At 47.6% G+C, this 25,533-nt stretch overlaps 1 non-coding gene and 1 pseudogene across 1 annotated transcript; both read right to left on the reverse strand.

Annotated features, from left to right (window-relative positions):
* Window positions 1-1,061: 1,061 nt before the first annotated feature.
* LOC143349628 (U2 spliceosomal RNA) lies at window positions 1,062-1,240 on the reverse strand (annotated as a pseudogene).
* Window positions 1,241-8,561: 7,321 nt separating this feature from the next.
* On the reverse strand, window positions 8,562-8,753 carry LOC143349635 (U2 spliceosomal RNA). Its single transcript, XR_013080960.1, has one exon. It is a non-coding gene; the product is annotated as a U2 spliceosomal RNA (small nuclear RNA).
* Between the last annotated feature and the right edge of the window lie 16,780 nt (window positions 8,754-25,533).

Raw genomic sequence — 25,533 nt, forward strand, 5'->3', positions numbered from 1 at the left:
GCGGAGTGCGGCGGTGGTGGTGCGGGGCCATACGGGCCCTTCCACCCGCACTCCGTCCGTGCAAAGTTCCCTGTCCTCCTCAGAGGATAAACTTCTGAGGAGGATTGGGTAAATGATAGAGCGAAAGTTGGCCGCCTTCCGGGATGAACTCCTCCCCGGAAGAGCGGTCAGTAGGAAGGCTGTGCATCCCCGATCTGTGCCGGTACAGTCGGGGAAGGCGAAAGAGGGTTGAGCCAAGGCTCCGCCCACCGTGGCCACTCCGGGGCAGCGGGTCGCAGCCTCCAAGAGTCCAAGAGTCCAAGTGTGTTACGCAGATGACACACTGGTGCTGGCCGTCGGGGCTCAGTGGGGGAGGGCCAAACGCCTCGCCGAGGAGGGGGCGCAACGCGTCGTCGACCGGATCAGGGGGATGGGGATGACGGTGGCGGTCCATAAGACCGAGGTGATAGCGTTCCATTCACCTCGGCAGGATCCGCCACCCCCTCTGATCCGGGTGGGTGGGGATGATATCGAGGTGAAGGCCCGGATGAGGTATCGGGCTGATCCTCGATAGCTACTGGCGCTTCGAGGAGCATTTCCGCTGCCTGGTTCCCCGGTTGGAGAGGATGGTCTCGGCTTTAGGCCGGATCATCCCCAACCTGGGGGGCCCAGCGGGACGAGTTCGCCGCCTCTATGTGGCAATGGTTCAGTCGGTGGCCCTATACGGGGCCTCCGTCTGGGCGGACGACCTGGCGGCCTCCCGGCGCAGCATGACGATGCGCGGGGATGCCGCCCATGAACCTCCTCGCGCGGTCGCACGCGGTGCTGTATCGTCACCGTTGTGCGCCCATCCACGGGGGGACAAAGAGGGTCCCCCCGGCTGTCACGCTATCTCATGGCGGCAGGACGAGGTCACTTCGTCCCGCTGCCATCCGTCTCGGGGCTGCGTTTAGTGGCGGCTGCGAGCTCTAACTCGCAACCGCCCGCGACCCCATTTCTACCCCTCGGCGGCTGGTGGCTCATGGACGCACCATGCCACCGAGTGTGTCTCCCCTAGCGCCGGACTCGAATTGGGGGGCAGTTCCACCCCCATCATCCTGGCGGCACTGCAATGCCAGGCTGACTCACGACAGAGGTGGATCAGGCTTCAATTGGTCCGTCAATTTCCAAAAATCAGATTAATATTCTGACTCCCCAATGGGGAGTGTATCAGATATTAAGCTGATAAGAACAGATAACAGCGTTTATTTTCAAATAATGTTTCCCCGGAGCCAAGGCCCCGGAGATTAGGTACAGATGTATACATCAGAATTTACTAAAATTACGTTAAATCATAATTCACAAAGGGCGCAGGGACATTCCCCCTACGCCCTTGCAGTCATAACACATTAACACTTTATGTTCACGCTAGGCGTCCAATTGATGCTTCTGTCTCATGCATCCCGTCGCTCCGCTGGCGGGTTAACACATATATGTATATATATAAAATGTAAGCAACAGTATTATATCTCATAAATAAATAAATAACTATATAAATAAATAAATAAATAAATAAAAAAACAAGAAAATATAAAAAAAAGGTAAAATAAATAGATAAACACAACAGTATCGAAGCAACAAAGAAAAAGAACAAAAGGTATAAAATATAACAGTTCGTCGGTGTATAGGGCTGCAATAATACCTAATAGAGAGAAGCAGTAAGAATGAATTGAGAATAAGCGATTAGAAGGAAAGAAAGAACAGGGTTACAGAGGACGCCTGCTATTCGTCCTCTTGAGCACGGAGCATGTTATTCATTCCGGCCCCTCGTCCCGCTCGGTTCTCTTGGAAATTGGTCATTCTTGTCGGCGCCGCCGTGTCCTGGTTGGCTTCAGGCGCCGCGGTTGGGGCAGGGTACTGCCGAATCCCGGAAACGTGCTCCACGTAGATGTCCCTGGACCAGGCTATGGTCTCCGAAACCATGAGTCGTCTCATGGTCCTCGCGTAGAACCACGAGACGCGCAGCGTTTTTAAGAGGGCCTCGTTCTCCGGGCGCCAGGCGCCCAGGGCCCCGACGATGAACGCGTCCACGTGGACGGTGTAGCCGCGCCGGTGGAGGGCACACCCTATGGGCGCGTATTTGCGCAACTTCTCCGACCAGGTGAACGGATCGTGACGGCTCATGCGTCACGACTTTGTCAGGACACAAGGCCGTCAGTTCGTCAGGGACACCCGGGACACGCCGGTAAACCCGGAGGTCGCCCGGAAGACGGATCGCCCTCGCAAGCCTGCGATCCAAGCCGTGGTGTCGGAGTTGGCGAGCCGCCGAGTGAACGCCGCTGTGCCCGAGCACGTGGGGAAGGCTCTCGAGCTTAAACCCGCACCGCCGACATCGTTTATCGCCCTCCCTCCAACGGATTGCTCCATTGAGTGGGAGGACATCAAGGCGCGCGCGATGAATAAAGCGCCAGTCGGCGAAGCGAGTAAATGACCCCCCACGCATGAAGTGATTGCTCACCGCATGGCGGGAGGTCACGCCGAAAACCTTCCCCTGGTCTGGTTTCCGGACCAGTGTCGTTCCGTAGTGCTCAGCCACTGCCGCCCTCATCCGGCGGATTATCTCCGCCTTCGCTCCTGGTGACACCACGACCGGCTCGCCCCGCGTGGCGATCTCCACCGAAAGCTCGGTCCGACCATCGTCCCTCTTCCACCGAAAACCGAAACGCGCCGCAGACCTGAGCGCGGCGGACCGCACCCGTGACCAGAATGAGGCACATCCGCTGGTTGGCCACGCGAAGTCCCCGGTCAAACGACCCGACAGGTACTCCACTGTATCAAGGGACGCCCTTGCCAGTGATGCAACGACCGGGTCCCGTGCGTTCAGAAGCCTGAACGCATGGGCCGCGGTCGTCACATCAGCCAGGTCAGCCAGCGGGAGGAGTCTGTATCCTCCCCACGAAGGGGGAATGTGAACTACCTCCGCGCTGGCCCGCTGCGGCAAATTGAGCCATCCCTTGGCCGCGCGCCTAACAGCCTTGTCTACCTCCGCCAGTGCCGACTTCCTCACGCTGACGCCCCGTAGCAGGAAATCCACCCGTGGAATTATGACCGATCTTAAGGTTTCCACCTTCTGCCACGGGGCTAGCAGGGAGCGATCCACCGCCCCCAGGTCCCTCAGCACATCCCGGATCGTGGAGTAGGGCGTCTGGTCGATCCGAACCCCGGTGGGAATGCCCAGGTGTTCGTAGGCGTCTCCGTCTCCGAGCGCTGGAACGAGTCTCTCGTTGAGGCCAAACTCAGTCCGGGCCACCACGCCGCTTCCAAGGACGTGCAGCGTCGCGCACTTCCCCGGGTTGAACGCGAGGCCCAGACTCCGCGCCGTGGCCTCTGCTGCAACCAATAACCCTCTCATGCTCTCGGGGGATGTCGCGATCAATGCGATATCATCCGCGTAAGCCAGGGCTGCTACCTTAAAGCCCGCCATCTCGTACCCGACCCTCGACTCCGCGGCTTGACGGACCACGGGTTCGATTGCCAGGTTGAAGAGTATTGGGCTCAAGGGGCAGCCCTGTCTTACTCCCGACTGCATGGGGATCCTATCGGCGAATCCTTCGGCAGTACGGACCCTCGTCGTGCAATCGGTGTACAGACACCGGACGAGGTTGACGATCGCAGGGGGGCACCGCCACCGGCCAGCGCGTTTAAGATGGTGGTGTGGGGGACCGAACCAAAAGCATTGGAGAGGTCCAGCCACGCAACCACCAATTCCCTCCGCCGTCGCTTCGCGTCGGCAAGGGCCTCCTGCAGAACGAAGTTGTGCTCAAGGCACCCCTCATACGGCAGGAAGCCCTTTTGTGCCGGGGAGAGACGTCGATTTTGGACGGCCCAGCGGGTAAGGCGGTCGGCCATCACGGCCGCGAAGAATTTGGGGATTACGTCGCCCATGGCGATGGGACGCCAGTTGCTGAGGTCATCCCTCTCACCTTTCTTGTAGATCAAGACGGTATTTGACTCCTTCCGTAGGAGATTCCATCCGGTCCGGGGGATGATTTTTTCATCCCCCGGAGGCGGTTAAACACCTCGGCCGACCCGAAGGGCCTCTCCAGTGCCTCATTGGTGCCTTCATCCGGCTGGTCGTGGTGGAGCGCCGGGAAGTGTTCCAAACGGTCCCGAGCCGCATATATAGAACTAAAGTGCCCTTGGACAATGTCCTTGGGCACTTGGCAGTGCGGAGATTGCTCGGCTAGCACCTCCTGCACTGCTCGCTTGCGGTTCGTTCGGAACAGACGCTGTATTCGCGTGGCTTCCCGGACGTGTTCCGTCCGTGTAGAAGGAGCCCCGGTCGCTACGTTGCAACTGGCATCCCCTCGGGGACGCACCCTCAAACTCTCCGCCGCATCCGGCCTTCCTCCCTCCCCCCAGTGGCTCTTGCGGCACCCCCCCCCCCCCCCCCCCTTCCACGTGCAGAACGCCTCGAACCAAAGAAATCCGCCACAAGGGCGGCAAGGGCCTCTAAGCCCTCCGCTGTCTCCACCGCCGCCGCGTCGGCGGGGGGCAGCCATTGGTCTCCGCTCGCTCCGGGGGGGGGGGGGGGGGGGGGTCCGCGCCCTCTCCTTGGACGCTCCACGATTACTTCGGGATTCCGCTCCGGCCCATGCCTGAGCCCCCCACACGTCCGCTGCATCCGCTTACCTCCGGTCACCATCGGGTCACTCCGTGTGCACGTTCCTGGGTCGACACCACTCCCCCTCCCCCTCGTCGCCGTCTGCCTCCGGTCCACGGCGGCGTTCCTTCTACTGACCGCAGAGGTTGCACCACTCGGGGCCGCGGTCCTTCTACAAACAGAGCCCCGGTTTGACCCGGGGGTATTAGTCGGACAGCTCCGGCTCGCGTCAATTATATCACAACTTAACTCCCCTTGCTGGTCGTCCCGAATACAATTGTCATTAAAATTAATAGGGCTCGTGGCCCTGTCACAGTACCTTTTTTCACTGCTCATATCATTAGTCCCGCTGTTAAAATCAAAATATATATTACTATTACTACCCTTACTACTAGTTGGGCCCTGGTCCGTATTTCGGCCCCGTTCCGCCTCCACGGAGGGACCGACCATTGCTGCGCTGCCGGGGGGCATTACTCCTTCCTCCGTTGCATCCTGTTCCCTCGGCACGGGGGTCTGCAGCCCAACCCTCTTCCTTCCTCTTCTGGGGGCCGCCACTGTCCATTCTTCATTCGGCGGCGACGTCGACGGGGCCGCTGTCGTTGCCTCTTCTTCCGACGACGACTCCTCGATGGCCGGGAGTCTTCTCCTTCTCCCTCTTCTTGCCGTCCCCATCCCTGGGGATACGGGGGCGGTGGTGTTGCCCCCCTTCGTCCCCCTCCCGGGGCGGGAGGGACACGGCCCGGGCGCTTCTTCCTCTCCTTGGGGTGGGGCATCCTAGCGCCGCCGGAGATGTTGTCGGCGGCGTCCTCCTGGCCGCGACTGGTACCACCGCCTGGGGAGTGCCGCGAATCCACCTGCTTCGTCGTGGTGTGCCCGGGGTCTGCTGGGGGGGGGGGGGCTCGGTGGCGGCTCTCCTGGCTCGCGCCCTCGTCCTGGGCGCCGGCGGCGAGGTGGAATTGTCGCCGGCTGACCCCCTCGGCGATGGAGTTGGACCACGGGTGGGCGGTGGTGTCACGACCGGCGCTGGTATCGACCCCCGTACCACGGAGGTCGTCGTCGTGGTCGTCGTGATCGTCGTCGTCGTCGTCGTCGTGGCCGCCGTGGATGTTACGACCACCGGGGCAATCCTACCGGCCGACGACAGATTGCCGGAGTTGGTCTGGGCTAGTTGCGGGGGGGGGGGCGGCTGGGTGGTGGTGGTCCCCCCCACTGTCGTCGGTCCGGCCGGCGAGGGCGTCTTGGGCGTCGTCCTCTTCGTTTCCCTCGCCGTGGCTGTCGTCGTTAACCCGGTGGTGGCGGCCGGTGGCCCCCGGGTGACCTCCGCGAAGGTGGTGGTCGGAGTCACCCTTCTGCTGCACTCCCTCGGTGCAGCCGTTGCGGGCTCGGGCTGCGACCCGCTGCGTCTGGCGGCGACGGTAACAAAATTCTTCAGTGTGGCGGTGGCGGGCTTCTTTCCCGCCACCGGCGCCGCCATTGTTCTGCGCCCTGTCGTTGTCCTTGCCGTCGTCGTTGTGGGGGCGGAGGACTTTGCCTTTCCGCGGGAGGTCGAGGCCGCCACCGCTGGCACGTATCTTCTCGCGCATGCCGGCTCGCCTCCTCGCGTGGTCGATCGATCCGTTTCGGCGGATCGCGGGGCCTCGCTTCTCGCGCCCTCGCGGAGGGAGCCCCCCCCCCCGCGGGTCCGCTGGCCGGGGATGCAGATGCGTCGCCCGGGGCGGCCGATGGTGCACCAGCGGCAGGAGGATTCGGTGCACCATTCGCGTGGCTTGCAGCGTGATGCTGCTTCACCCTCTTCAGTGCATAAGCACTGTCGTCGGTGAAGCCGCAGTCACCGCATACAAACCTACGCGTAATCCCGGAATGGTGTAGCTTAAGATGTTTACCTAAATCCTCGTGCCGCTGGTACACTGCCGCTCCCTTTCGTAGTGCCGTGGTCCCTCGGTAGCAGTAGGGACAGTTGAATTGTGTAGGGAACGGAAACTTCACAATTACCTCGTTTCCCCGGGCGACGCATCCGGATCCTTCGGCCATGCCTAAAACTTAGAGAACAGAAACGAAAAACAAGCAGAGAGAGCGAAAAAAGGATCAAAGTGTATAGAGAAGCAAGTTAGAATATAAAAGTTTAAAAAGTTAAAAGTCAAAAGTTGAAAAGTTAAAAAGTTTAACAAAGTCAATAAATAAATAAATAAAAGTGTTTAAAGACCTTAACCGCCCTAAGGGGGGGGGGTTATTTTAGTCTGACGTGGTCCGGATTACGAGGGAAAGGACACTGGGAAAAAGTTTGAATAAATTGCTGCACCAGAATTTGCTCAAGAAATTAAACTTTTATTTTCAATCAAAAAGGGGGAAAAAGGAAAAAAAACCGCCTAGACGTCGGTCCGACGTCTGGGGGAAAAAACCTGGGCCGGCTTCTCCTGGCCAAGTTCGCGATGTGTTGTTCTGTAACAAGGAAAGACAAGGCAGGATTTAAATACCTATTAACGCTTGTCGCGTCGCCTGTTTCGCTTTATCTCGCACGCTCCTGTCTGTGCCGTTCGCACTCGAGAGCGGAGATTACAGACACGTCTCGACGAACTGAGATATGTATGTGGACTGTATATATGAACGTTCTCACAAATCGAGAACCGTTCGATCGCTGTGCGGAAGAAGAGATCTAATTTCTCAATTCTCCGCTTTTTTAGCGATCGTTGAATGCCGCAGGAAAGGACAACAGGTGGAGGTCGTAAAGCTCCAAATGCTGTCCAAACCGCAGTTTCTCACCGTTCCCTGCGTACAAGACGCGGTGTGGTGTAGCCCTTAACGGCGCACGTAGCGTCTTACGTTTAAAGGAGCATACACCACGGTGCTCATTATGCGTTGCTCTACGCACAGGGTACGTACTCACTGGCGGTCAAGGAGCGTTGCTCGAGCAGGTTGGGCTAAGAAGTCCGGAATTTCTTAGCCCCGACCTGAGAAACGGTGAGCCCACGTAGGGTATCGGTCAGAGACCACCCAAGGGGTGATATACAAAACCGTGCGGACAATTCAACTTGTCGCACGACCGCGTCAAATGCAGCAGTCCGTGATAATGCCAGCCTCGCACGACCGCGTCAAATGCAGCAGTCCGTGGAGTCGTCAGTACTGATCGGGCCGTAGCCCTTGCTGAGACTGGAGTTTCGACACACGGGAAACGATTCTTATCTCGATTCCCCTTTCATGACCGCGTAGCACAAACGTCACATGAAAGTTGGACGAAAACCCACAGTCTTTTAAATTTTATTAATAATCTCGCCAAGCGGGAACCGAAGTTTATCAATTCCCTCACACGACCACGTAACTCGAGCGTCACGTGCTATTCGGCGAGATTGTACAGCCAATAATCGGGGCTGATAAAATGCCTCACCGATTTAGTTAATCTTGAGCAACAATTTAAAATTCTCAACGAAAGGTTCGAGTCTTCTCAGAACCTATATTCGGAGATTTGGTTTCGTCGCGGAGCGGAATCGTTTGTCGATCTGCTCGCTGCGAGGACTCGCTTTCGAGTCTTTGAAGCTAAGAAGCGAACAGACATCCGCAGTCGCGGCCACGAGAGGGGTAATCACCACCTCGCGGCGCTATCCCTGCTCTTCAATGTCTATCTCTTCTTAATTTCAATATTCCTCTACCCTCTCTGTTTATGTATCTTCGACGATCGATCCCAAGTAAATATATTGGGTCGATCACGTGACTGAGAGCAACCAACACTCGCGTATGGTTTTTCTAACCTGTATCGTTCCGTGTACCGAACTACGCATCAGAGAGTCTCTGGAATGTCGCGTACACGAAAAACAATACCGTACGAGGAATTTATGGTTCTCAGTTATAATTCACGTTAACTTGAATATTTCTCTAAACGGTTCTCAAATCCGTCAATTAACGCGATATTTAAACAAAAAGGAATACTTAAATCTGATTTTGGTGTAGTTGTTGAGCCAATCCTGGCGGCACTGCAATGCCAGGCTGACTCGCGACAGAGGTGGAGCAAGCCCCAACAGCTCCGTCAAATTCCAAAAATCAGATTAATATTCTGGACTCCCCGATGGGGAGTGTATCAGATACTAAGCTGATAAGAACAGACTACACTTTGATCTTAGCCATCAGGCCGAGAAGCGATCTCACTGTCGTCTTTAAAATACTACAATGTATGTTTGGCGGCTGGTCGGCCAATGGCTTACAGAACCAAGGTTTCTTGCACAGGCGTGAATTTTTGTTATTGAGGGCTTAGTTATTTCTTGCTTTCGTAATGACCAGTCGAACCCTTAATTGAGAGGACCATCGCTAGAAATTAATAATATTCGCTTGTGCCCCATTAGTAAACGACGTGTTATAAAGCTATAGTTTGCGTCAATACATATAAAGTTAACACTTGAAGTTTTCAACTTCTGTTTGAAATCATTTAAAAGGTATGAAAGATAATAGAAAAAGGTATATGATATTGAAAGCTCAGTTTATCTTTTATAAAAAACATACATTTTTTTTAGTAATAATTTAACAATAAGCAAACATATAATGCAAAGAACAAAAAATTTCCCTTTTCCTTGAGTCGATATAAAATTAACATCTATAGTTATTAATAACAATTTTTCCTTTTTCTTGTGAAATTATTATTTTGTTGAACGTCCGCTGTTTTCTACATATTCGGTCAATCTGTTTCTCACAGATTTGACCAATGGAGATGTATAATTTGCTAAAATTTGATTCTATTCTTCTAAAATGATATTGCTGAGAGTTTCTTTCAACGTCATCTCTTTTTTTCGTATTTTTCAATGCAGATAATCCCATAGAAAATCTATGCTATTAAGATCTGGAGATTGCGGAGAATGTTTTAATTGTTTTAGTGTCCTGTAAAAAAGCCATTCCTTTGCTATGCGTGATGTATGCTTCGGATCGTTGTCACTTTAAAATGTCTCTGTTCTTGATAAATTCAATTTCGCAACGGAAGGCTCTAAGTTTCTCTGCAATATTTCAACGTAATTCTCCTTTTTCGTTGTATCTTCAATGAACACGAAATTTCCAACCACGGAAGCAGCCACACACCCCCAGACCATCACAGATCCCCCTCCATGTTTGACTGTATGGACTAAGTTCTGTTCCTTCAAAGCACTATTTTTACTTCTCCATACTTTCGGCGGTTTTCTGTCTTGATCAATTACGAATGTACTCTCATCAGTGAAGAGAACATCATTCCAGAAAGTTGCATTATATTTGAGGTGGTCTTTAGCATATTGTAACCGTTTCTTCCTCGGAACTCTTCCTAATAACCCTGCTCTATTCAGTGTTCCACGGATTGTTCTTGCACTCACCGTTTCTTTCTTTAGATTACTCAGTTCTTATGCTATGTTTACAGAACTGGGAAAAGGATTTTCTTTTACTTCTTTGCAAATTTGCCTCACATCACTCTCATTGAGTTTTTTCGGTCGCCATTTATGATCAATATTACTTAATAATCCGTGATTATTATATTTGTCAATGATCTTTTCCACAGCCATGTTACGAGCCAGGGCCGTGCAGCGCGCGTGGCCTGCGAGTGCGAGAGAGAGTATGGAATATGGTATCAATTTGTTAGTTAGGTGCACGGACGAACCCAATGCGAAATTGGGGAGCCGCTAGGATAGTTGATAACGAGGACGAACCTGATGCGAAATCAGGGAGCCTCTGGGATGAAGTCACGTACGGACGAACCTGGTGCGAAACCAGGGAGCCGTAGGAGGGTGAAACGTCGTGAACGAACCCGATGCGAAATCGGGGAGTCACTAGGATTGTTGATAACAACGCAGACGAACCCAATGCGAAATCGGGGAGCTGCTAGGAGGTTGGAAGAAACGCAGACGAACTCGATGCGTAATCGAGGAGCTGCTGGGAGGTTGGATAAATCACAGACGAACCTGATGCGAAATCAGGGAGCTGTAAGATGCGGACGAACCTGATGCGTAATCAGGGAGCCGCTAGGATGGTAATAGATTGCGTGGACGAACTCGATGCGTAATCGAGGAGCCACTAGGTTGTAAGAGGTTGTATTTGGATTTGGGGATGTGTTAATTGAACTCGTAACTATGAATTATTAAATATAATATAACCCGAGCGGTAAGGTTATATTATTATGGGAACGTTTAACTAATGATAACCGCTTTATATAATTATGGGTTAAAGAAGTTGGGTAACTCTGATTTGATAAGAGTAGTGTTCAAATAGGTACGAGTATGTGCAAAGGTTGTGAAAAGACCTTGTCTCGTACCCTTTAACGTAGTTTGGTCCGGATCACGAGGGATTGGGAATATGGGGGAAAGTGAATGTACAGTTTATAATTATCTTTCGCCTAGTCCAATGGGCTGGCCGTTTATTAATAAGAAAAATTCAAAATTAAATAAACGTAAAAAAGGAAATTAACGAAAAAATTAACTTTATATTTATGATTTTTTAAAAATTGCAGGAAAAAAGCCCGAGCTGATGGCTCGGGAAAAAAAACCTGCACCGCCGTCGGCGCCTACGGCTCTCGTCTCGGTCTTCTGTAATCAAAAGAAATACCGAAATCCGGCGGTTAATACCTGACAACGCTCGGTGCGTTGTCTGACTCGCTTTAATCCACACGCTCCTTCTTCCGTTTACGGTGAATAGGAGCGGGATTCTTACACAGCGATACACAACTGTGTTAGTGGACTGTATTATTATTTCAACGTTTCAGATTTTGGAAACGTTGAATTGCAGATGGGGAAGACGAGATTCTAATCTCGATCTTCCCACTGCTGCAAGCTTGGTTTTTGCAGGAGAGGACAACAAGTGGAGGTTGTAAGGCTCCAAAGGTTGTCAACTCCGCGGTCCCTCGCCGTTCCCTGGTCCGTACGGGACCGGTGTGATGCAGAGCCTTAACTGCGCAGAAGCGACTGATTATTAAGGTTCTAACACCACGGTGCCCTTTGAACGTAGTACTACGTCGAGTGTCCGTACCCACTGACGATCTGGAACCCACGCTCGAGCAGGTCGAAACTAGCCGAGATATTTACCCAGGGAATGCCAATAAGGCCCCTATCGGGTGTTATCCCAAACTTTTGTTTCGACCCTGGAAAACGACGAACCCAACCCAGGGATTTTGCAACGAAGGCTCCCTGTAGGTTGGGGTTCTGAACCGTGCAATAGCCAAGCAGAGAATCAAGAAATTCTCTCGGTTCTCAAACACGACCACTGATTTCAGCAATACGTGTTTGTCCGTCACAACGGTGGCGATAATCAAGCACTGTTTAAGTGCAATCTGATTATATTCAGCCACCGATGGCGGGTTGTGAAAATTACTCAAGTTATCGAGTAAATTTTCCCGTTCCTATGGTTCAGTTACCGCGGAAATCGAGATATTCTCACGAAACCGTAGGGTACGAAATTCGACTGGACGTGATTCTTTCGAATCCGCAGCAGTCTCTGTCTTGTACCGTTTCGGTTAAGTGGATCCACGATCGTATTAGACGAATCTAATTAATCGTATGTATCGATTCCGACAGATTGACGAGGTCGGCTCAGGAGATCCGCACTCGTCGAGAACCAGATAGCAAGTGCTCCCGAGACATACCTGCTTAACCGTGGCCACGAGGGAGGGGAAATTTTCATCTCGTGGCGCTGTCTGGTTTAAGCTGTCTGTCTCTTACTAATTTTGTATCCTCTCTGTAATTTTGGCGTATTAACACGTGTTCTCATGGAACCGTTACTAGGCCGATCGCGTGATTTGTATCGAAAGTAAGTTTGTAGTTTTTCTACACGGTATTGCTCGAAACATATTACGCCGCAGAGAAGGCTCTGGAATGTCGCGTAAACTGAGAATACCGTATAAGAAACTTTCTGCTTTTTCTATCGATCACGCGACGGTTTAACCGACTTTTCAAACAACGAATTAACGCGTTATTTAAACAAGTAGATATATTCTTAAATCAACAAATAAAATACAATTGTTTCGTGCATCTTGTGTCGCGATCAAAGAATGATTATATTTACCTAAAAAGATCTTGCGCGGTGTTGACGCACTGGCGATGCGGGGGTAAGTCGGTTGAAAATAATGGCCGTAATAGAATTTATGCCGGTTTACGGATTCTATATGGTATAATATTCATACGACAGGGAACTGTAGCCCGATCTCACAAATACAACTGACTAACAAAAATCGTATACGCGTAACGAGAGTCGTGGAGTTGACACTAAGCGTGACGGTACGATTATGATCCCCTGAGTAATGAAATCACGGGGTTTATATACCAAAAAATCTGAGTGGGGCGGATTCAAAAGTACGTTAGAAATCACCGTGTGCACTATTCTCCGAATTGTATTAATTAACGGGCTGCTCTATTCTCCGAATTGTATTAATTAACGGGCTGCTGCATCGCGACGGAAGTGACCCCCATTTCCAAGGTTAGATAAGTAGCAGAGCGATTTCATAATGCACGCAAGTGGCAAGAAAAATTTGAGGAACAAAACGTTCGACATACGTAACATGTTCATGGAGACTTCGTTAAAAAATTAACAATTAAATTCAAAAATTTCAAATCGTTCAGAAAAAATTATTTTCGGTTGCGGGGGTCAATTACAATCATTTCTGGTAAATAGATACACCTCCGAAATCTTGCGCATTTTTGAGAAAAAAATTCAGTATGGGCAGAACTTCAAACGCTAACTTTTTAACGAAGCCTCCATCAACAAATTGGTATTCTTGATTTTCGTCTTATTTTGGCCTCTAGAATCCCCCATTAAAATTTTTCCCAGGGGAGGCCGAACACTCTGTATAGGTTGGAAAGTAGAAATGCCTAGGCAGTCAAGATTCGAAATCGCATGCCGGTGTCACGTGATCGAATTTCAACTGTGTTGAGAGCAAGAAGGGGAAAGACTCACATTCGTCTTTTTTCTCGAATACCCGAAGCTATACGAAACACCGGAACTCATATACAAGGTGTCTATGCATTATTGCGTTTAAGTGGAGGGGTAGTTTCCTTTAGGCACCAGCCTCCCGCCTGATAATACAGTAGTGCCCACATAAGTGAACTGATGTTTGCTCACATAAATGACCAGAGGTATCCCCACCAATTCTTAGAAGCCAAGCGGCTTCGAACATCGAGCGTGTCGAATATAACCTGACGCCGCCGGCCGATATCGATACATTGTATATATGGTTCCGGGTGCAAGCTATTGTATCTTACTCGCACTTATCCTACTTCCCTATCTCTGCTGAATTCTGAGAACTAACCATGCCCACATAAATGACCGAAGCCGGTCCCGAGCTTGGTCATTTATGTAGGCATTACTGTACTGGATTGCCTTTTTCAATCCCTCCCATAGTCAATCCACATGCATTTACGCAAATACTACAGCTGTCTGCCCATCAATACTAATTCGAAGAGGGCACTAAAATCACCTCCGAATTTTGCAGGTCTACTCGTATACCTCGTCTGTGGATCAGCCACATATTTTTAAACATTGGAATTTTTGTTGGAACACCCCCTAGGATTATGCCATTTCATTATAGGATTATGAAAAAGTGTGGCACATCAAAATTGAAAATTTTTTATTTTCGTAATTCGTTTTTCTCCGTTTTAATTCACAGTTTTCATACTTTTGTATATCGCTGAATTCGTCTTTTTGCGCTGTATAAAAATATAGACAAAAATATGTCATTGCATTAAAAAAGAAAAAAAAACAAAGACTGAAATTTCAAAAATTGACTTTGAAAAAAAATTTTTTCTTTGAGGGTTACATTTGACTCTTCAAATTTTTGTTCGAACAATTTTGTTATATATTCACAAATAACTACGATATGTATAGAATTTACATATTTCTATTTAAACGGTCTATTTATAGAAGAAAATATAACATAGAAAAAGCAATTCTGAAGCATTGAAGTAATATCTAAGAGAGTAAAAAATGAAATTATTCTTATTGTGTTAAAATATCTTTCATTAAAGTATGTTTTATTACATTAGGAAATTGTTTTCGCTGTTTTGAAATTATTTATTATGTAAAATTGTTTTTCTTCCCCATCTTTGGATAATAATAAATTGTATTCTTTCATAAGTTTAATTTCACGTTTAGCAGTGTCATTACAATTGTCATCATCTTCCCACGTGTCAGGATCTTTTCTTAAAAATCCAGTTGACATGGAAATTCTTTCAAAAAATCATGTTGCCTCGTGGAAGACAAAATGATCCAGTCCTTTGTCAATATAATTTTGTATATCTTCAGTACCAATTTTTAGTCTTTTGCTAGAGTCATCTATGGCCTCGTTGATCCATCGCCTCCAGCACTCATAACTTACTGTCCTTTTCCACTTTGTTATCGGAAAAAGACATTGCTAATGCTTCCGATGTTAAGTACCACAAGTGGTTGAAACATTTCCTTATTTCTACCTTGCTTACTTCTTCACCAATCTCATGAAATGAATGAGATTCTGCAACGAATTCCAAATCTTGGTGTGAAGCTACCATCGTCGCTGAACTGAAAGAAACAAATATCTCTAATTCCACTTTCTTCTTTATCACTTAAATTAAATTGTTCCTTGAATGAATATATTTTCAAGCAATACAAAGCTTTCGCCATCCATCGAGCGTGATAAAAATGTCCTGGAGCTCGAAAACTTATATTTTTTAGTTGAGTTCCATCTATGAAAATAATAACAAGATCAAGAATTTCTTTATAATTCTCTCGTGGCTGTTGCTCATTTTCTAGAATATTTGTTAAAAATTGGAACATTTCTTGAACTACTGTAGTTTGAATTGTTTGGTGGTCATATTTATTTTCAATTCCGGGTACAAATCTCAATTTATCAATTTTTGGTTATGTTTCTTGAAACTTGTTGTATAGCGGAGCACTGGGAGTCAAAGATTTTGATAGTTTTTCGTTAAATACATTCTGTAGAATAATCTCATATATACGACGCCTACAGGATAAATATAAGATATCCCTGTTTAATTTTTGTTCAAGTAGAACGCAAGCTCCTTGGAAACGTCCAGTGTCTATTGGAGTATGTAGTGTCACAGCAAAGTGCTTGAACTTTGTTGCACCATTCTTCTAATAAGTCATATACCGCAGAGGCTTGATCATTCCCTCTGTTACGTGGAATGATGGGAATCCATAGCAACCGTATGACACCTCTAGAAGTGATAATTATTGGTAATCTTTTGTCTTTTCCTGCCCCATGTAAAGCTGGTGAAAGTTTTCCGTCGCAATGTATCGTAATCGCATCAAACTCGCAGTCATTGATTGTTGTATTACATTTTCATATTATGAATGTATTATATGATGTATTATATATTCATATTTAATTTCACTGCATATTCCGTTTTTAGTTTCACGGCTATTCATTTTATACGGTATATTCCATTCCACTGATTCAATATCTTATAATGATTGAAATAGAAACACTAAATATCTTCGTTATTTACAAACATATAAAAAAATGATATAGGTAAAACTTGTCCTATTTAACGAAGAAAATATAATGGTTGAAAGTATATTTTTTTCTCGCAATTAATTTTTGAAATTTTACAATCGTATTTTATAAGAAACAAAAAATTCAAAATTCTGTTTTTATATCCTTATGCAAGTGTAAAAAGACGAATTCAGAGGGGTATAAAAATGTGTGACAGCGATACATACACATAGGTATGATCGAACACATTTAATGGAGAAAAACGGGTTATAAGAATAAAAAATTTTCACAATTCCTGGGGTCGATTTTCGAAAAAATTTTTTCATTAAATATAACTAAGGTCCACTCTATTCCCGCCCAGGCATTTATCTTTCCTACCTATGTAGGCATATAATATGCTTATGAATGTGCGTTTATGTATCTATATTATTAATACGATTGAGTCTAAACAACTTAATGAATTTCAATGTAATTTTATATTTACGTTTTATATCCTGATTTCAAGATCCGATTAGAACATAATTAGCCTGTCAATAATGATTAGTATACGTCATAGTTTTTTAGTTATTCCGATACATACACGTTATTTTAAAAAATTAAAGGAAATTTCTGAAATACTCTTAGAACATTTATATGTAAATATGTAAAAAAATAAAAATTGTCAAATCCAAAAAGAGACTCGAACTTGTGGTCGAAAAACTTTCTAGCGGTTACGCAGTTGGAAAATTTACCCCGTATACTGTCTTGCTGTCAAAGCAGTTTTGAAGTACCATAAAACCATACAATATTACACTCGATTATCGGCGCGGTTAGTAGCAGATGTATGTACTTAGGAGGATCCTTTAATAAAGTAGACAACAAAATAGACATTCTTTCCGAATTTTATACGAAAAAACCATGAGACTTCTTAACACGAATATTTCGCTCACTTTATTATTCGTATTTTGAGAATACATAAATTTTTTTAGTACAAAATAGTGTTTGGTATTTTTCTTGGATCGACGTATCGCATATATATTTATTACTCCTTCAGTAATATTTACAAATTTTTACAACGAGAAACAGTAAAAAGTAGTAGTGCAGAGCCTCGTATTCAATCGTATATCGAAAAAGTGTTCTAATTGCTTCCATGAGTCCAGCAGTTCTGTTTGTCTAAATCAAGAAAACGCAAAAGATTCTGAAGGGGCCTTTCTACTTTGTGGGATTAAAAAAATTGAATTTTTTTGCATTTTCTTTTAGTATACAGTCTCGAAAATATATCTACCAAATATTAAATTGGAATTCGGAAAAGTAACGAAGTTATAGCCTGCTGAAATGTACCACGCGCAGATATAACAACTGGACGTGTGATTAAATATGTTAAAAACTATTTAAAATCGCATTCGTCCGGAAAATTAAATTCACGGCCACGATTCCTGTATCCGTTTGGGTACGTGACACTTTGAAAGGTTAAGCGTTCGTCAAGTTCATTGAACCTACGGACAATTTAAAACCGTGGCCGTTTACGTGTTTTTGCACCCAGACCTCACGCGAAGATTCGCTTGAAACACCGGTTCAAACGGTATCGTGACGTCAGCGTCGAGAGAGAGAACCGTAATATACATTGAAAAGAGATTGACAGTTGGATTCGGCAGTGCCGCGTCGCGACGACAATGCGCGACCGAGTCTTCGTCTGTCGATCCCCGACAGATACGAGTGAATTCTCTTCTTTTCAGGGAAAAGTCTCGCTGGTAGCTTAAATAAATAACTATCAGCGAGCAATTAAAAATTACAGTCCACTGATCAATGCTAAACGGAAGCTGATCTCCCCCTCCAAGCGCACTGATAGTCGTTAGGAGAGCGAGACGAACAGCTGACGAGCGTGTGTTTACGATATGTGTACGCATGTATTAAATTTGGTTGAACCTTTGTTTCAGCACTCAAGGTCCACCACACCCAGGGCAACGCCGGTGAGGCCACCCCCCTGGCCAACAAAAAATATATTTTTTATATTTTTATATTTTTCAAAAATCTCTATTTTTTTTTTTTTTTTAAACAAACGGCTTGTCGCTGCGCGACAAGCGAAAAATTAATAATAAATCTTGACAATTGACTTCCCCTGCTATTTCCCTCGTCCGGGCCCCGGTTAGAACCCTTAGTTTCTAACAAACGGTCCTTCGAGCCGGACTGAGGTTGAAAGAACAGGAAAGATTTGCAAGTACGTTCACGTAAGTCGCTGTTTACGGACAAATTAACTTCGAGTAGATTATAAAATCCTCGAATCAGAGACCAGCATGTCTGTAGCCAAGGATGAAGGTCGAAGCGAGTTCAAAGACGATCTGGACGACCTGATCACCCGGTTCGACATGATGTCAAGGTCGATCTCTTATTTATAGAAACGTGGCCGAGCTCAATACACTGAAGAGCTCCTCAGAACAAAGCTCGCCACCGTGTCCGAACAATACAAGGAAGCCGTTGAGCAGTACTTGTCGATTCAGAGCAAATATGCCCCTGCGAAACGCAACACTTGCGACTTCCTCGCAAAAGGTGGTGTAGAAACTAAGGAGAGTACATGGAGTTTCAGGCGTACGTTACCACGGAGCTGACCAGACTGGCCGCTGAATCAAAAGCGGCACCCACGTCGGTCAGCCCGCATGACGTCGCTATCGAACTTCCGAACAACGTCTCCCCAAGTTCGGAGGTGATCCACGCAAATGGACACATTTCGCGGATCTGTTCACTTCCGGCATAATAAATAATCCGAGGCTTGCAGATGTGCATCGACTGCAATATCTGAACGCCTGTCTGGAAGATAAAGCGTTGGCAGCGATCGCGCACCTCGAAGTTACCGATGAGAATTTCGAAGTGGCGTTGAAAACCTTGAAAGAACAATTCGGGTTACCACGTATCGTGACCGCCAGATTGTTTAATCAACTGACCAAATTGAAAACAATCAAAAGAGATGATCTCGATAGCCTAAATCAGATCGTCGTCGTTTTCAAACAGGCCCTTGCGGCATTCGAAAAACAGGGCACAATTTTACAGCAGCGAAATTGGCAGCTGGCCCATACTATTCGAAGCCATTTGGAAGAGCCTTTCAAAGCGGAGTCGGAAAGGTCGCAGCGTCTCTCTCCGGACTATCCCAAGCATGTCGAGTTGATCGAGTTCCTGGAGGGGCATGCAAGGGCTCTAACTATGTTAGATGATGGTCCGAGCAAGCCTGCAACCGAACACTCACCGAAACATAAAGTACGGAGTCAGAACTCCGTTCTAGAAAGTCCAGCTGAAAAAACTGTGACTTGCGGATTCTGCGGCCTCGAGCACAGAATGACCAAATGTGGTGCATTCCGTAACTTGACGCCGAACCGCCGCTATCAGTTCATAAAAGATAGCCAGCAGTGCATTCTCTGCCTGTCACCTCAGCATAGAAACGCGCGTTGTCCTTCCGAGGAGGGGTACCCGAAATGCAATGGCAGACATCATGCTCTGCTGCATTTCGAGACAAATGCTAACGCCCAACAAATGTTAAGGGCAATAAAAACAAAACTTTGCGGACGTTGCACTGTAACGTCCTCGAATCGCTGGACACGGCGATTCGCAAGTTTTGGGAAGTCGAAGAACTCCCTTCGACCTCGGTACACACCAAGGCGGAGGAGGAGTGTGAAACGCACTTCCAAAAAACCGTCGCTCGAGATGCGACAGGACGGTTTGTCGTCCGATTGCCTTTTTCTCACCCGAGACCGGACGAAGCGTTAGGAAACTCCTATCGAATCGCTCTCTCCGCCCTTGGGAGGTTGGGGAAAAAATTGGACACAGACCAGACCCTCGTTAGAGAATATACGACGTTTCTCGAGGAATATGAGGAGCTGGGTCATATGACTCGTATAGAGCCTATTGACGAGATCAGACTCTATATTCCGCATCGAGCGGTCATACGCACCGAGAGTGCAACGACTAAATTAAGAGTCGTATTTAACGCGACAAGCCAAACTACCGGCGGTCGTTCATTAAATGACATCCTACACGTAGGTCCAAAATTGCAGAACGACATCACGTCAGTCTTGACCCGATGGCGTCTGTATGAATACGTGTTGGTGGCCGACATAGAGAAAATGTTCCGACAGATTCTCATCGCCCCGCAGGATCGTCGTTTTCAATGCATCCTATGGCGCACACCCGACAACGAACAGCTCGATGCGTTCGAATTAAATACCGTAACGTACGGTACGGCGTGTGTACCATACCTGTCGATGCGAACCCTCCTTGAGTTAAAAAATCAGGACGGGCACAGGTACCCCCTTGCCGCCCCGATTCTCGAGCAGGACATTTACGAAGACGACGTTTTTATGGGAGCACCCGATACGTCTTTGTTGGAGAAAATTCGTAACCAAGTTTGCAAGCTCCTACAAAGGGGTGGGTTTAAGCTGCGAAAATGGGCAGGAAATTCGCCATTGTTATTGCGAAATATCCCCCAAAGCGCTCACTCCCACGCCGTCGACCTTACCTTGTTCGATGACAGCGAATTAAAGGTATTAGGTTTACGCTGGATACCGTCCGGCGATTACTTTTATTTCAATCTGCAACGGTTTCAGCCGTCTGCCTTGCCGATGACAAAACGAAATTTGTTTTCGGAGATTGCTAAGTTGTTCGATCCGCTCGGCTGGTTATCACCAGTCGTGATTCGCGCAAAGATTCTGATGCAATCCCAATGGCTGGAGAAGATCCAGTGGGATGATCAAATCTCAGCAAATACGCTCAATACGTGGAATACGTTTTGCGTGGATTGGAGCAGCTTAAATATGCTAAAAATCCCCAGATGGATTAATTATGGAGCCGACACAATTTCCGTGGAAATTCATGGATTTTGTGACGCTTCGCTCGCAGCCTACTCAGCGGTCACTTACTTACGAGTGACCGCAATGAGCAATGTCACCTCCTCGACATTGATAATGGCAAAAACGCGAGTGGCTCCAATTAAAACGCAGTCAATTCCTGTATTGGAATTGAACGGCGCCGTGCTGCTCGCCGAGCTTATTGTGCACGTGGAGAAGTCACTTTCATTGAAGGCCGACAGAATAATCTGCTGGACAGATTCCACGATCGCATTGGCATGGTTGAGAAAGCACGCCTCCACATGGAAGGTTTTAATCGCTAACCGTGTGTCAAAGGTCCAAACGTTACTTCCGAATGCTGAATGGAGGCACGTTCCCACCCGCTTCAATCCCGCGGATCTGAATTCGCGCGGAGTGGAAGCTGCGGAACTCCTTCAATCTAAGCTGTGGATTTCAGGACCAAGTTGGCTAACGGAATCGGAAGATTGTTGGCCGAAAACGCCTTCGTCCATCGAGACCGAAGAAGGGAACCCCGAGATCGACGAACGATTCGGGCGTATCCTAAGGCTCGGTGAAACGTCCAGCCACGGGACGTCGGACCCTGTGGTCTCTGTAGCGGAAAGCCCGAGTGAGCTGGACATCACTCTCTGCTTCGGCCGGGAAACTTTCAAGATCCCGGCACGAATATTAACGACCTCGCGGAAGTACCACTGCCGGGTTCCCGGAGGGCAGTATATACTCCGATGGGGACCAGAGGGTAACCTCCGGTCCTGCAATTGGAGGGCCGACAAGGCCGCGGAAACACCGCCAGCCGCCGTCGTCCACGCCGACATCGACGATGGCCGCCCCCGCTGGACAAGCTCCGCAGCCGAAGAGAAAAAGGAGGAAGCCGGCAAAAATTACACCGGCCAACCCTGGACCTTCCAGCAGCGGCCTGCAGCCGCCAACCCCTACAGGCCCGCAGGCCAAGAGAAGGAAAAGGGCCTGGCAGCCGTTCGGCCAGATCGCCATGGCAAAGGCCATGGCAGATCAAATGTTGATGACGTCTATGCGCTACATCCATCAGGCTGCAGCTGGTCAATTGTAAGTACTTTTGATTTTTTATAATTAAAAGTGCGCGAGTTCTCTCTCTTCGCGTAAAAAGTGACCGTAGGGGACTACCGCGTTCTCCGGGTATTGCACAATTCGTGCAAGGGGGGCGGTATGTTTAAATATGTTAAAAAACTATTTAAAATCGCGTTCGTCTGAAATATTAAATTCTCGGCTGCGATTCCCGTATTCGTTTGTGTACGTGACACTGCGGAAGGTTAAGCGTTCGTCAGGTTCGTTGAACGTTCGGACGATTTAAAACCGCGGCCGTTTACGTGTTTTTGTACGCAGACCTCACGCGAAGATTCGCTACGCACCGGTTTAAACGGTATCGTGACGTCAGCGTCGAGAGAGAGAACCGTATAATATATTGAAAAGAGATCGACAGCTGAATTCGGCAGCGCCGCGTCGCGACGACAAGGCGCGACCGAGTCTTCGTCTGTCGATCCGCGACGATATTCGCAATTATTCACGAGCCGACTGCGAACGGGAGCGGATCCCAGAAGATCTCGCTCCTCAAGTACGGACTCGCATATCACGTTTGGACTTGTTTTTTAAAGGAATTCTCACCGTTGCTGCTGTTAGAGTTTTCCCATAACAATCTACCGGCGACAAAAGGGAGATCGTAATACACGCTGCGCATGGCACGACCGCCTTCGCTAGGGAGGATTGTACGTTGCAGTCGTTGCCGCGACCGCGACGTAAGGGACTCAGGGTGCACCTACCCAGAATCCCTTTAAAGCTATACGGCTTTGGAGCCTCCCAAAGGTCATACCGTTGAATCGGTACCGCCTCGTGGAGTGCAAAGGTCGCTGAAAAACCCTCTCCAGAAACCCGACGGTGTACGAGTCGACCGTACACCCTACGGAGGAGTTCGGGTTCAAGGTCGCCTCACCTTCCATCACGCCGCCTACCAAATACGGTCCCCGTGCAACACGGTCGCCGGGTAGGCTTTATAGTGCGGTTGGACCCGCGAGGGATTTTTTGCAAAGGACACTTTACTGTCACGGTCCCCGGTAGAAACGGTCGCCGTGCAGTAATTTTACAGTTCGCAGGAGATCACCTCGCACGACGTTTCTACGTTACCCGCACGGAGAGCGTGCTCACGGGATCCACCCATTTGGAGCTTTACGACCTCCATTTGGTGACCCGTCCGTGGCTAAGTCGCCCCCGACAGATACGAGTGAATTCTCTTCTGTTCAGGGTAAAAGTCTCGCTGATAATTTCAATAAATAATTATCAGCGAACAAGTACAAATGTACAATCCACTGATCCACGCCACGACAGCTGATCCCCCCCACCCAGCGCACCGATAGTCGCTAGGAGAGCGAGGCGAACAGCTGACGAGCGTGTGTTTACGATACGTGTACGCACGTATTTAATCTGAACGAAACTTTGTTACAGCAACCAAAGGCCATCCCAACCGGGGCCACGCCGGTGAAGCCACACCCCTGGCCGGATTATAAAAAATAATTCTTTTTTTTTTGTAATTTTATATTTTTTTTACTTCTTCATTTTTTGTTAAATTTAAATAAAAGGCTTGTCACAATGCGACAAGCGAACAATACCAATAAAAACTTATCATTCACTCTCCCTAGTATTTCCCTCGTCCGGACCCCGGTTAGAACCCTTAGTTTCTAACAATCTGGCTCATACATTCGCATTTTTCGCATACTTGTTGGCCAGATCCTGGGCTTTTTCTGGCTTGGAAAACGTAGTAATGTGGTACCACACTGAAGCAGTCAATCAAACATATTTTCGATCAATATTTTAGAGGATAACACCGGTTAAGTCTTGGTTAGGTTTTGGTATTTGCCGTCATCTGGCTCATACGTTCGCATTTTTCGCATACTTGTTGGCCAGATCCTGGGCTTTCTCTGGTTTGGATCACTTAGTAATGTGGTACCACACTGTAGCAGTGAGTTAAACCAGGATTCGGTCAATATTTTAGGGGTTAGCACCGGTTATGTCTGCGTTAGGTCTGGTATTTGCCATTATCTGGTTCATACTTTCGCATTTTTCGCATACTTGTGGCGAGATCATGGGCTTTTTCTGGTTTGGATCACGTTGTAATGTGGTACCACACTGAAGCAGTCAATTAAACCTGGATTCCATCAATATTTTAGAGGATAACACCGGTTATGTCTGGGTTAGGTCTGGTATTTGGCTTTTTCTGGTTTGGATCACGTAGCCATGCGGTACCGCATTTAAACAGACAATTAAACCTGGTTTCGATCTATATTTTAGAGAGTAACACCGGTTCGGACTGGATTCGGCTTGGTATCTGCCATCATCTAGCTCATAATTTCGCATTTTCGGCAAACTTGTTGCCAGATCGTGTGTTTTTTCAGGGTTGCATCACGGAGTAATGTGGTACCACACCGAAACAGACAATTAAACCTGGTTCTGATTAATACTTAAGACGAAAACTCCGGTTAGGTGTGGGTTAGGTCTGGACTTTGCCCTCATCTGACTCATACGTTCGCATTTTTCGCATACTTGTGGCGAGATAATGGGCTTTTTCTGGTTTGGATCACGTTGTAATGTGGTACCACACTGAAACACTGAATTAAACATGGTTTCGATCTATATTTCAGAGGATATCACCGGTTAGGTCTGAGTTAGGTCTGTCATTTGTCACCATCTAGTTCATACTTTCGCATTCTTCGCATCCTTGTTGGCCAGATCCTAGGCTTTTTCTGGTTTGGATAACGTTGTAATGTGGAACCACACTGAAACAGTGAGCTAAACCTGGGTGCGATCAATATTTAAGAGGAAAACACCGGTTAGGTCTGGGTTAGGTCTTGCATTTGCCACGATCTAGCTCATACGTTCGCATTTCTCGCATTCTTGATGGCCAGATCCTGGGCTTTTTCTGGTTAGGATAACGTAGTAATGTGGTACCACACTGAAACAGTGAATTAAACCAGGATTCGATCTATATTTTAGAGGATAACACCGGTTAGGTCTGGTATTTGCCATTATCTGGCTCATACTTTCGCATTTTTCACATACTTGTTGGCCAGATCCTGCGCTTTTACTGGTTTGGATCAGGTTGTAATGTGGTACCACACTGAAACACTGAATTAAACCTGGATTCGATCTATATTTTAGAGGATAACACCTGTTATGTCTGGGTTAGGGCTGGTATTTGCCATTATCTGTCCCATGCTTTCGCATTTTTCGCATACTTCTTGGCCAGATCCTGGGCTTTTTCTGGTTTGGATCTCGTTAAATGTGGTACCACACTGAAACAGTGAATTAAACTTTCTATTCGATTTATATTTCAGAAGATAACACCAGTTACGCTAGTGTTAGGTCTGGTATTTGCAATAATCCGGCTCATACTTTCACGTTCTTCGCATACTTTTTTGGCAGATCCTGTTCTTTTTCTGGTTTGGATCACTTAGGAATGTGATATGACACAGAAACAGTGAGTTAAAGCTGGATTCGGTCAATATTTTAGAGGATAACACCAGTTAGGTCTGGGTTAGGTCTGGTATGTGCCTTTATCTGGCTCATACTTTGCATTTCTCGCATACTTGTTGACGAGATCCTGGGCTTTTTCTGGTTTGGATCACTCAGTAATATGATACGAC

Source organism: Colletes latitarsis, chromosome 13 (assembly GCF_051014445.1).
Source record: "Colletes latitarsis isolate SP2378_abdomen chromosome 13, iyColLati1, whole genome shotgun sequence".
NCBI lineage: Eukaryota > Metazoa > Arthropoda > Insecta > Hymenoptera > Colletidae > Colletes > Colletes latitarsis.